Source organism: Aulonocara stuartgranti (assembly GCF_965226115.1).
Source record: "Aulonocara stuartgranti genome assembly, chromosome: 9".
NCBI lineage: Eukaryota > Metazoa > Chordata > Actinopteri > Cichliformes > Cichlidae > Aulonocara > Aulonocara stuartgranti.
Genome location: NC_138960.1, coordinates 8,767,288 through 8,779,724, shown reverse-complemented (window position 1 = coordinate 8,779,724; position 12,437 = coordinate 8,767,288). Strand labels below are relative to the sequence as shown.

The window sequence follows — 12,437 nt, the reverse complement described above, 5'->3', positions numbered from 1 at the left end:
TTCTGCATTTGCTTTACTTTATCGTGACAGAAACAGTTAAAGTTCAGGGAAAGATAAGGAGGTGTGTGTGTGTGTGTGTGTGTGTGTGTGTGTGTGTGTGTGTGTGTGTGTGTGTGTGTGTGTGTGTGTGTGTGTGTGTGTGTGCAAGAGAAGCAGAAAGTGTGACAGTAATGTTTGTTAGTCACTGGGGAAAGCATGCTAACTATAAATCACAGCAGTTATTGTGCTACAGAGCCCAAACTGTAAGAGTTGAGAGGTTGAACCATTAGGCTCATTTAGTGATTCAAAGGGAGGTCTGTACCCCAGAGGTCAGAGGTCACTGCCTAATGCTCATAGACTATAAGCCCTTCGGTCAGAGAGTGAAAGGGTGGGGAATGTGTCGTCATCTTTTAATGAATTCCTGAGATTTTGGTGAGAAATATGTTTTTACACGATGCTCATCCCTTTAAAAAACAAAAACAAAGTGCTGTTAACTCCATTGTTCATAAATGACTTGCAGCGTGACAGAGTCAGGTTAATGTGTCTGAAATGTGTAACCACTTCCTATGATGTAATAGCCAAGGGGCCGTTGTGGCTAAAATAAGCCTGAATACAGCTAAAGATGTGTTTATCTCAAAATTTACCCCACTGAGTGCTTACGGTAACCTTCCCAGATAAACCAACCAAATGGAAACTCGACCTGCCTTCCTTCCTTTACTCGTACAAGGACTGCAGTTTTGCTTCATGCTTACAGTTTTCTTTTCACTGAAGTGTTCATCTGCCTCAGGGTCATATTTGGCCTGCATATTTTATGATTATTATTCTCTTCTTTAGATTACTGCTAGGTCAAAAACAACCATAAAACATATTACACACAAATTCCAAAGGTTTAGTAAGATTTAGGGATTTTTTTTTAAGCTATAGGCTCTTTCCTTTGGACTAGTCCTATGCCAAGCACAAATTAATGGCTCAGCATGGCAGACAAACAGATTTGCATGAGCACACTTCATTAGCTGAAGTCTTATTAGTCAAATGTTGTATCCCTGCTCAATTTGTGAAGAATCAGAATTTGACATGTGGTCTGTTTTGTTGAAGGAGTCATGCAGGCGCTATTTTTAAATGAAAGTTTCCTCCTCCACAAACAGACATGACTGGCTATGACACAACTTAGATACACGTCGACATCAGAAGACAGCGTGGTGGACAAGCAGTGAGCTACTAATATTAGGAACAAAGCATCACAATGTAAAGTTTTGTATTTATAAGGCTAACTAATCATGTGATTACACATCTACAGGGGGAAATAATTATTTGATTCCCTGCAGAATTTATAAGTTTGCTTACTTATAAAAAACTTACAGTTTTTCCTGCTAAGGGTAAAGAATGACTTCACTGCACCGAGGGACCAATGGATGGGGCTGTATACTGTAAAACCTTGAATGAGAACCTCCTCCTCTCCTTCCATCAGCCAAAACACCGAAGACACGAAACATACTGCCAAGGCAACAAAGGATTGGCTGAAAAAGAAGCACATTAAGGTCACTGAGTAGCCTTGTCAGTCTCCAGACCTTCTGAAGCTAACCTAAAGGATTTCGAGAAGAGTCAGCCAGAATCCCTCCTGAGATGTGCACAAACCTGGTGTTCATTTCTTTGGAAATGAGCTAACTTTACAAATTCAGCATTTGTAAAATTTCCCTTACTGTATCTGTTTGGAGAATCATGATTCATAGAGCAGATCTCTTATGGCCAGCCCTTCTGCACAGCTTCGTCAAAGCATTCACTACAACTGTAATTGAATCATGGACTTAATATAAAGACAAAGATCAGAGTGAATAATGTTGCTGCAGAGCGATTTGTGTTTGAACGGCACCTGCAGAACTGTGATAAGATAATGAACGCACTGTTGTTCTTTTCTGTGACTCCTCTTTTTGGCAGCTGCTTGCATACTTTCATCACATCTCACTCACTTTCTCAGTTTACACAGCAGATGCCATCTTTAGCAGATAAGACACACGGTCACATTTCATTTGTCCCGTAAACTCTGGCTGTTTGTGGTTTGTGAAAATGCAACATCATACTTATGCTGCCTGTGAGGGATCTTCCCCAAATACTCCACATTCCCCAATGGAAAGTAATTAAAGTGTTGTTTGCATTTTTGGAGTTGTGGCATACAGAGCTATCCTACTTTCTAAGCTTATTTTGTGTGGCTAACGTGAACTGATGGTGGCTGACTTCAAAAACCTCTTACCACAATGTGATTTGAGCACTCAACCTTCTGGGCTGGAGTCAGATGTGCTATTGTTGCGCTACAAGGTCCTACTGCTGGCCAGGATATTTGAGAAGCCCATTTAGACGGTGACATTTCCCCCTGTGGGAATAGGAACACTTTCAGGAGCTAATGTAGCACTCATAAAACACACACAGGCACATGCTCCTTCTTTCCCACCCTCCCTCACCACGAGCTTCCTCCAGGGCACCAGTCTTTGTGTGGTCTTTGACAGGAACGGGCAATTCACTTCAGCACAAAGACACAGATAGAGGGGTGAAGAAAGCTATTGTCTGGACTTATGTCACAAGTGTGTGGGGGTGTGTGTGCTTGTGACACAGACAACAAACAGCCTCTGTGTTTTCTGTCTCTCACCTTTTTAGGCTGAATCTCAGAAGGAGATATCTGATCGGTGTAGGGTGGCAGCATGTCACTCATTGTGTGGGTGAATAAAGATCAAAAGTGGTTAATCAGGGCACTGGGACAGGCGCTCAATGCAATATTCATGTGTTGACATCTGATTAAAGCACAAAAATTAAGCAAATTTGTGTTTGGTTGATTATTTCTTTGCTTTAACAATTTGAAAGTCTGTTTATTTCCCCTTAAATTTGGCTACGTTAGTTGAGCAGCAAAGTTGAGTGTGTGGGTTGCCAAACTGCTTTTTCTGCTTTTTGATTTGTTTTGAGCTTCTGATACCCCAGGTGCTGATAATCAGGTGCCAGATTGGGCCATGATTATTACTGATGCTCAATTCTGCCCATGAGAATGCACAGAGAACGCTTTGCTGATTGGTGCACTAATAGGGTAACAGCTTTTGATGGAGGCAGTGTGGTGGTGTGTGGCGGTATTTCCTTCATGGGAAAAAGCAAGGCTTGTCATCACTGGAGGTGATTTCAATGCAGAAAGTTATCCTGATGAGATTCCGCAATCAGTGGCAATCCCATATTTCCGCAATCTAGGAGTGAACGCTATCCTCCTAGATGACACGGCTTACACCCACAGAGCAAGGTTCATCAATGAATTTGGGAGTGGAGAAGATGGAGTTGCCTGTCTTGACCTCAACCTCAGTGAACACTTGTGGGATCAGCTTGAGCGTGCCGTTCGTGCCTGAGTGACCAACACAACCACACTGGCTTACTCGAGCAAATGCTGGTTACAGAATGGGGTGCCATCCCCCATGACCAAGCTGGTGACCAGCATCAGGAGTGATCAGACTTCCGTTTTGGCTAGAGACAAACTTAAAACAGGAATATTTGGTGTATCATGGTAGCTTAAGGCATTCAAAACAGGAAAATAAATCAGCCTCGCCTGGATTTTACCATTTTGACAAATTCAGATGGTTTTTGAAAGATGAGGATTACAATATAACCAACAATTACAAAATAAGTATAATGGGCCTATAAATCTTGGTCAGTAATGAGTTTTATTGCCAAGAAGCCTTGTTACAAGAAATCGATCAAAATACATTTTCTTACTATTTGTAAGTTGTTGTTTTTTTTTACCTAAGTATAAAAAAAAGTCTTTTAAACCTTGGAGTCTCCTCCTCGACAAAACAGGGATCATGTTTAAATCCTGTTGTTCTTATGAAAGTTGATTAGCAGGTCGGGCCTATTTTTTTTCGTTATTCTTACTTTGCTACATTGTATCATTAAAGTGAAACTGAAAACCCTGTGCTTTCCCCAAATGTTGGTTTTGGCAGTGCTGCCTAAAGAAAGTTCATGGTTCTCCTCATTCTGTAGTGTAACTTCCTTTTCACGGGTTCTTGACTCTAGTGACAGTAATTTAGAGACTTACTGAGGAAACATTTAAACATTAGGCGATAGTATTACTGTAATACAATAATGCCAGCAATGCCTGGTGTTAAAGTTCCCAAGTGTTTACAGTATGTTGAAATACCTGTCAGGTGTCATATTTATGAGTTTCATCTGGCATCTTGTGGTTTCAGTGTGACCTGTTGATCCCACAGACTATCAAAGTATGTGCATCATAATCCTAGTTCTATTATAAAATGATGAAGGACAGTGAAGGGCTTCAGGTTCGTTTGTTCATGACTTACGTGTACCCTTGAAGCCTTTTGTCTTCAACCTCAGACTGTGCAACACTGGAAAAAAGACGTCACACTTCCCAAGACAGTGATGTAACATGCAACCATTCAACACATGATACACAGGTTTCTACAAGTTAATAATAATCTTACCTGTTTGCATTTTTCACTGTGCTTTTTGTTGACATACATGCCTCAGATTTCACAAGGAGAACAGAGGTTGGACACAGTGGCAAAAGTGAAGTTACTGCGACTGGGCAATGAACTTGCAATCTAGTCTGCTATCAGTTTGTGATTGAATGAGGTCAAGTTGGTAATTGCATCCAATCTGTTGGAGATAATATGGTGATTAACTGTGATAAATTGGTGGAAATAACAAACATGCTGCTGTCTGTTGCAAATCTTTTACCGCCTACATACACAGATTAAAGCGAGATTCACATTGACTGCTTAGATTCAGAATCCACCCAGAACCTCATGGATGTGAAACAGGAATTCAGAAAGTCATCCACAAAAACACTGCAGGATGGTGATTTAACTGATGACGTAGGTGCTCACCAGCCTTGTACTGATATGCAAACATAACTCGAATACAACCAGTTGAGTCAGATCACCTATTGCAAAGAGATTTGTTGCAGAAAAACTTTGCTAATTGGTGCAGACTGACTTGGGTTGATTGCAACACGTTGGTACTCTTGGCAGCCCGTCTGTGTTTCTGAATTGGGTGGCAAACCTTTGCCAATCTATCTGAGAGTGATTACAGTCAGTCTAACCTGGACCATCATTGTTTGGAAAGAGTTTGTTTCTCACCAGATGAACTGTGCAATCACCCTGTGACTGAAAGTTATAGAAAGCTTACCGCCTTACAGTCCGTAAATGTTTGGGAACCGGGAAGACCAGTTGCCTTTTGGAAGAGAAAAGTTGTCCCATTCTGATTGTATAGAAAATTTAGCTGCTTAACAGGCCTGTTTTTAAATGGGATATACATAATAAAACTGCTTTGCTCAAGTACATAGTGGATTACTAGTGGTTTGCTTACAGAAGGTCCATGATGGCATACCAGTTTACTGCATACCAGTTTACTGCATACCAGTCTTTACACTTTAAGTAACTGTTTGTTTTTCCATTAGAGGTAAAAAGAGAACACAGAAAATCTTAAGTATAAGTGATGGCGTTTAAGGGAAGGCTCACGAAAAGCTCAGTGGCATGACAGATCGTTGACACTGTCAGACATCATTAAAGGAAAAATAACAGGGTGTTTAAATCCAAATACGTCAGTACCACGCTCAAGTTGCTAATGCGGTGCTGTATATTCTCAGCTGTGGCGCAGGGCTGCAGAAGGAAAGAAGAGAAGTAATACTAAGAAGTAGGTTAAACAGGGGATTTCACCATTTAGTTGTGGGTTGTGTTTTTTTTCGTGAGCTGAACGGTTAACATGACCAGCCGTGTCTTCTTAAGAGCTCTCACTGCTTACATGTAGGTAAGCAGTGAGGCCATCTCATGGAGTTTAGCTGAGATCGAAGTATTTACACCAAACCCTTTTTAAAACACAGATTTAAGAGATGTGGCTCTGATGAACCAAAGAACAGTGATGCAAGGCTGGAGTGTATCTGTAAGTAAAATCTGAATTGCTTGTCTGACTTTTCCTCATCACTTCAGAGTATTTCTGGAATTAAGTTGTGCGGCTGAGCTTCTCTCAGAATTATGTTTCTTCCCCATAATCTTATCTGAGCAACAAGTCTGGAACAGTACAAGCAGCATGACAACATTTCAACATTTTTTCTTTATTGCTCTGTAATGCTGGCAGCTGGCAGCCAACCCCCGACGCATGTGGCAAGGACTCCAGACCATCACAGACTACAGGACCACCAAACCCTCCCCCGCATCCTCTGATGTCTCCTTCCTCAACGAGCTCAACAACTTTTATGCTCGTTTTGAGCGAGGGAACCCCACAACCACAACCAAAGCAGACATGACGCCAGACCACCAACCTATGACTCTCTCCCCCACCGATGTAGGAGCGGTGCTGAGCAGGATCAATGTCCACAAGGCTGCAGGCCCTGATGGCATCCCCGGGCGTGTTCTCAGAGCGTGTTCTGGGGAGCTTGCAGGAGTGCTCACAGACATATTCAATCTGTCCTTGGCCCACGCTGTGGTACCGGCCTGCTTCAAATCCACCTCCATCGTCCCGATACCCAAAAACTCCAACCCATCTTGCCTCAATGATTACCGCCCAGTAGCACTCACCCCCATCATCACTAAGTGCTTAGAGCGACTGGTCCTAGCACACTTCAAATCCTGTCTCCCCCCCACCCTGGACCCCCACCAATTCGCATACCGCCGGAACAGGAGCACAGAGGATGCAGTCTCCATCGCAATGCACTCTGTCCTCTCACACCTGGACAACAACAACACCTACGCCAGAATGCTGTTTATAGACTTCAGTTCAGCATTCAATACAATCCACCCCTCACAACTCATCAGGAAACTGACAGACCTGGGTATCAGTTCCCTCATCTGCAAATGGTTACTGGACTTCCTGACCAACCGCCCCCAACATGTCCGGCTGGATAACCGCTGCTCATCTACCATCACAATGAACACCGGTGTACCACAAGGCTGTGTGATGAGCCCTTTCCTCTACTCCCTCTTCACCCACGACTGCAGACCTGCTGATGGTTCCAACACCATCATTAAGTTTGCAGATGACACCACGGTGATTGGCCTCATCAGTGACAACGATGAGGCCGCCTACAGGGAGGAGGTGGATCGTCTGGCTGAGTGGTGCGACAGAAACAACCTGCTGCTTAACACCGAGAAGACCAAGGAGCTCATCGTGGACTACAGGAGGAATGCTGACCCACATCCACCCATCCACATTAAGGGGACGGCTGTGGAGCGTGTGAGCAGCTTCAAGTTCCTGGGAGTCCACATCTCCGAGGATCTCACCTGGACGACCAACTGCTCCAAGCTGGTCAAGAAGGCTCACCAGCGCCTCTTCTTCTTGAGGACTCTGAGGAAGAACCACCTGTCCTCAGACATCCTGGTGAACTTCTATCGCTGCACCATCGAGAGCATCCTGACCAACTGTATAACAGTCTGGTACGGGAACTGCTCTGCCTCGGACTGGAAGGCGTTGCAGAGGGTCGTGAAAACTGCCCAGCGCATCGCCGGAGCACCACTTCCTGCCATAAAAGACATCTACAGGAAGCGGTGTCTGAAAAGGGCTGGGAAAATCATCAAAGACCCCAGTCACCCATCACATGGACTCTTCACCCTCCTGCCCTCTGGGAGGCGCCACAGGAGCCTCCGGACTAAGACCACCAGGTACCGGAACAGCTTCTTCCCCACAGCTGTCAGACTCCTGAACTCTGCCTCCTGACATCTGACCCACGTTAAACTCATGCACTGAACATACACACCCCCACAATGGACAACTGTACCCTCAAACACAATAATAACATGGACTGAACCACCACTCACAACCACTAGCACTTTATATAGCCTCTGTAGAAACTATCTACACCCTCACTTATCTTAACTGCACTACTGTATAGCTCTGTGTAAATAATCATTCTGTACATTCGATAATCTTTAATCCTACAACTGTTTACAACTTGCATAGTTCCCATTTCTGTATAGCTGTATATCCCAGATTCTGTAAAGTTATTTATTTCATTTCATATTCTGTATAGTTTTTCATATTTATATCCTGTTCATATCCTGTACATAGCTTGTACTCACTACAGCCTGTACATACTTATAGTTATAGAATATTCACAACATACTTCATACCGTGTACATTATAACATACCATAATAGACCCATTTCTGTAATATACTCACATATCTATATTATTGCTAATATATATTGTAATATATCTATATCACTAAAGCACTTCTGGATGGATGCAAACTGCATTTCGTTGCCCTGTACCTGTGCATGTGCAATGACAATAAAGTTGAATTCTATTCTATTCTATTCAGTTTGTGTTTTGTAATTGCTTTTATTGTTATACTGTTACATAAGGATTAATTTTAAACACAGTCCATATATACATTTATATTTGCTTTCTGTAATGGCTAACTGATTTTACTGTGTTGGACATTAATAAAATAGCAACTATCTTCTGAAGCCTTCACGTATTTTTGTCTTGTCATTTGGAAGCAACTCGATGAACTCGCCATCTTTTCCCTTTTAATAACCTCAAAAGGAAGGAAAAATACCACACAGTCATTCCCCTCACGATTTGGACCATTTTCCCTGGTGTACCGCACTGGAGCTCAGTACAACAAGGATGTGCATGAAGGCATTTAACCACAGTCCTTAAGACAGCTCAGTTTGGAGGGAATGCATAAGTGGGGAAGCGGAGAGAAGGAAATGGTGAGAACAAAATCCAGACAAAAGAGTTAGAAGATTCTTTCATAACGCAGCGAAGGAGGAAGGACGATCACTGGGCTCTGTGGTTTCTCCTTACCCTCCTGACTGAATGAGCTATCATGCTCTAGTACTTGTAGGCTATGAACTGGGCAAAGCCAAAATGTGGGAGGATGACACAGATCAAAGAAGACAAATAAAGCTTTTGATTTCAAAGTAAGCTAAACCAGTACAGATAAACATGAAATCTTCCATCAGGTTGTTTGTACACAAACCCGCAGTCATGTCATGTGAAGCTGTTTTACATAGCTTGTTTCCATGTCAGCCTACACAGTGCTGTACAGACAAAATGAGGTAACTACATTTGCCAAGCTTTAAATTGCCAAAAACCATAGGAATGCATAATAATTGTTAAAACTGCTGAATCAAGGTCAAAATCAAGTAGTGCAGTAACTGAGTTCTTCTTGAGACATCTGCCTAGCTAGCTAAAGCTTGGCAGTTAAAGCTAAAACTAACATAAATCTAAGGTGCCTGCCCAACACGTGGCACCGAAACGGCTTCAGTGCACCCTGGCGTTGATTCTCCACGCGTCTGGAAGTCTCTCAGAGCAAATGCACGTTTCGCCATTCTTCCAAAAGATTTTCCCTCATTTCGTGTTTTGATGATTGTAGTTTTAGAGGATGGTGGAGCTGCCAAACACCAAATCTTCTGTATTTCTATCAATGCTCTGTGCACAGATGTTGTATTTCATTAAATTGTGGAGCATAATGAAACAGCAGTTTTTTACTAGTTGAAAAGAAAGCTGAAAGAACAAGTGTTCCTTTTCTTTTAGGTATTAGTTTTACTTTGGACTGAAAAAAACTTAAAATAGAAACATTATAAATATACAATTTTTCATCCAGCTTGAAATTTAGTCCCTGTTCTCGACTTAACTGCTTCTATAATTCTTCTGATGCAGTGAATAGTGCAGGAGAAGTGGTCTGCATTTGAAAAAGGCATAATAATATTAATAGTTAGGAATAATCTGAGTTTAGTATTGCTTTTCTCTGAATGGGGGCCACGGTTGTCCCTGCCGTGGTCTGCTTGCGGCTCTCATGCTGGAGGGCCTCTGGAGGACTGGGCCCTGAGTCTCCTCCATGCCTGCTTCAGGTCCTGGGGTGCGGGGTTGTGGCTCCACACACCCACTGTTAGACACTACTGGAGAGACCTTAGGAACACCTGTGTACCCACAGGCACACTTTCTTGTGCTACTGCTGGATGTAAAAATATCTTGTAATATTGGTTACTTTTTTAACTCTTTCTTTCTTTCCTTCCATCCTTCCTTCCTTCCTTCCTTCCTTCCTTCCTTCTTTCCTTCCTTCCTTCCCGGTGTTGTCCGTTAGGTTGTATAACCCAAAATAAAAATGCTAATGAATGCTATCTGACTGTCAAGTGCACAGTTATAGTGAATGCTGTAATGCTCCACTTTTGGGGCTTTCAGACAACAATTCTGACTCATACTCTCGGACAGGACAAAGTGAAGAAAAGGAAAAACAACAAAAAACAAACCAAAAAAGCAAGCAGGATTATATTGCTGTTTTATCGGGTTCTTTGTTTACATACTGATATCCTGCAAAAATATTTTAAAATATGCAAACAAGGGCAATGTTTTTTTTTTAAATTCATTGACTGGAAAGAGGGTGGATGATCCTTGTCAATCACATGCATTCCCTTTTCTACATCGACATGAAAAATTATGTGAGCCATATGCTTAGTTTGCAGGCCATCCAGCAGGGGATTATAATTTTTCATAACCGCTATCATGATGTCAATCCATAACTATGTCAGAGCTCCTGTGTGCCAGCTGACTGGATCATGATATGAACCACATGGCGATCAGATCAGCTGATTGCTACAGTCACAAGCTCCTAATTCATTTGGTTTGGGAATCCTATTATAATATATATGGCTTTACGTACATAATGCTACAAATCCTGATTGTATATGGTACAAATCGAGGTGATCTCTTTACACAGATTATACTTTAACTCCTTTTTTTTTCTCCTCTCCTAGGACCCCAGCTACTGGGTTCAGGTGAACAGGTTGGAACATGGCGATGGTGGTATTTTGGACCAGGATGATATGCTGTGCGATGTGGTGGATGACAAAGATAGGGTGAGTCGAAGTCGGTGTTAGATTGCGAGAAAGAATATGTTTGCATAGCTGATTGCACATTGTATTTGTTTATTTGCCACACTGTCCTGTTATTCTATCTCTTCTCATTTTCATTCAGCCTTTCCTTGTAGGCAGAAAAAAGTATTATCTGAACTCTAAAATGTTTGTGCATAAAGCCTTGGCTGTACCACAAAGGTTTCACTGACATGTGCTTATGATTACACCTGACTGTTTTTGCTGTCACCGTTGCTTAAACCTTGCAGAGCAGTAAACTGCTCACCGTGTTCTCTGCTTAATCAGTTCAGCCTGTTGGAAGTACTCTGCAGATTTCATATTTGCAGACTGTTTTACATTCAAGGCTCCACTTTGTGTGCAAGGAGGCACTGTATTTCTGTGTTTACTGATATTCAGTGCATCCAGGAAGCATTCACTTCTTCCACATTTTGTTCTGTTACAGCCTTATTCCAAAATGGGTTACATTATTTTTCACCTCAGAATACTGCACACAATACCCCATACTGACAAAGTGAAAAAAAAATTGCATGGAATTCTTGCAAAGTTATTTAAAAACCAAAACAGGAAACATGTAACATGCACAGAAGTATTAACAGCCTTTTCCATAACACTCACATTTGAGCTCAGGTGCATCCTGTGTGCACTGATCACCTATCAGATGTTTCTACAGCTTGTTCAGAGGCCACCTTTGGTAAATTCAGTTGATTGGCAGTGTTAGCTATGGAACCTAATGTATAAAGTCTCATAGTTAAGAGTGCATGTGAGAGCACAAACCAAGCCATGAAGTCCAAGGAATTGTCTATAGGCCACCAGAAGGACTCCAGGCCAGAGTAGAGAAACTACAGCCTCTGGCCTGATTAAACAAATTGAACTTTTTTTTTGGATGAATGCGAAACGTAATGTCTAGAAAGGGAACCTGCTTGATGCCATCTCTACAGTGAAGCATAGTGGTGGCAGCGTCATGCTGTGGGGATGCTATGCAGCGGCAGGATCTGGAAGACTCGTCAGTGTCAAGGGAGAGATCAATGCTGCCTTGATGATAATCTGCTCCAGAGTGCTCTAGACCTCAGACTGAAGGTTTATCTTGCAACAAGACAATGACCCAAACCACACAGCCAAGATAACGAAGGAGTGGCTTTGGGACCACTCTGTATGTTGAACCCTGTTGAACATCTCTGGAGAGATTTGAGAATGGTTGGCTATGCACTGAAACTCGGGAGGGTCTGCAAAGAAGAATGGAAGAAACTACCCAAAAACAGGTGTGCCAAGCTTGTAGCATCATGTTCAAAGGTGCTTCAACAAAGTATTGAGCAAAGGCTGTAAATGCTTATGTACTTCTTATTTTACTGTGTTTCAGTTTTAATATATTTACTAGAATTTCAAGCACAGTGAAACAAGTGAAGCCCTGTGAATTCTTACCGGATGCACTGGGAGATTGTGTGGGCAAAATCTATGAGGCTTTATGACATCACACTACCCACCCCTCCCCACCCACTAGACAAGTGTAAACGATTATCCACAGCCCCACTGCCTCCTTCCCATGGGAACAGTGCTGGCTACACCTGAGTCACTAGCTCTTTGGCTTTAATGTGTGCCATAAAA

At 42.4% G+C, this 12,437-nt stretch overlaps 1 pseudogene across 1 annotated transcript in view; it reads left to right on the top strand.

The window, feature by feature from the left end:
* Positions 1-12,437, top strand: part of LOC309713985 (partitioning defective 3 homolog) — a 360,712-nt pseudogene that overhangs the window by 26,457 nt on the left and 321,818 nt on the right. The window contains exon 2 of the transcript XR_014280682.1: positions 10,719-10,820. The product of XR_014280682.1 is annotated as a partitioning defective 3 homolog (transcript). The remainder of the gene's footprint in view (positions 1-10,718; positions 10,821-12,437) is intronic.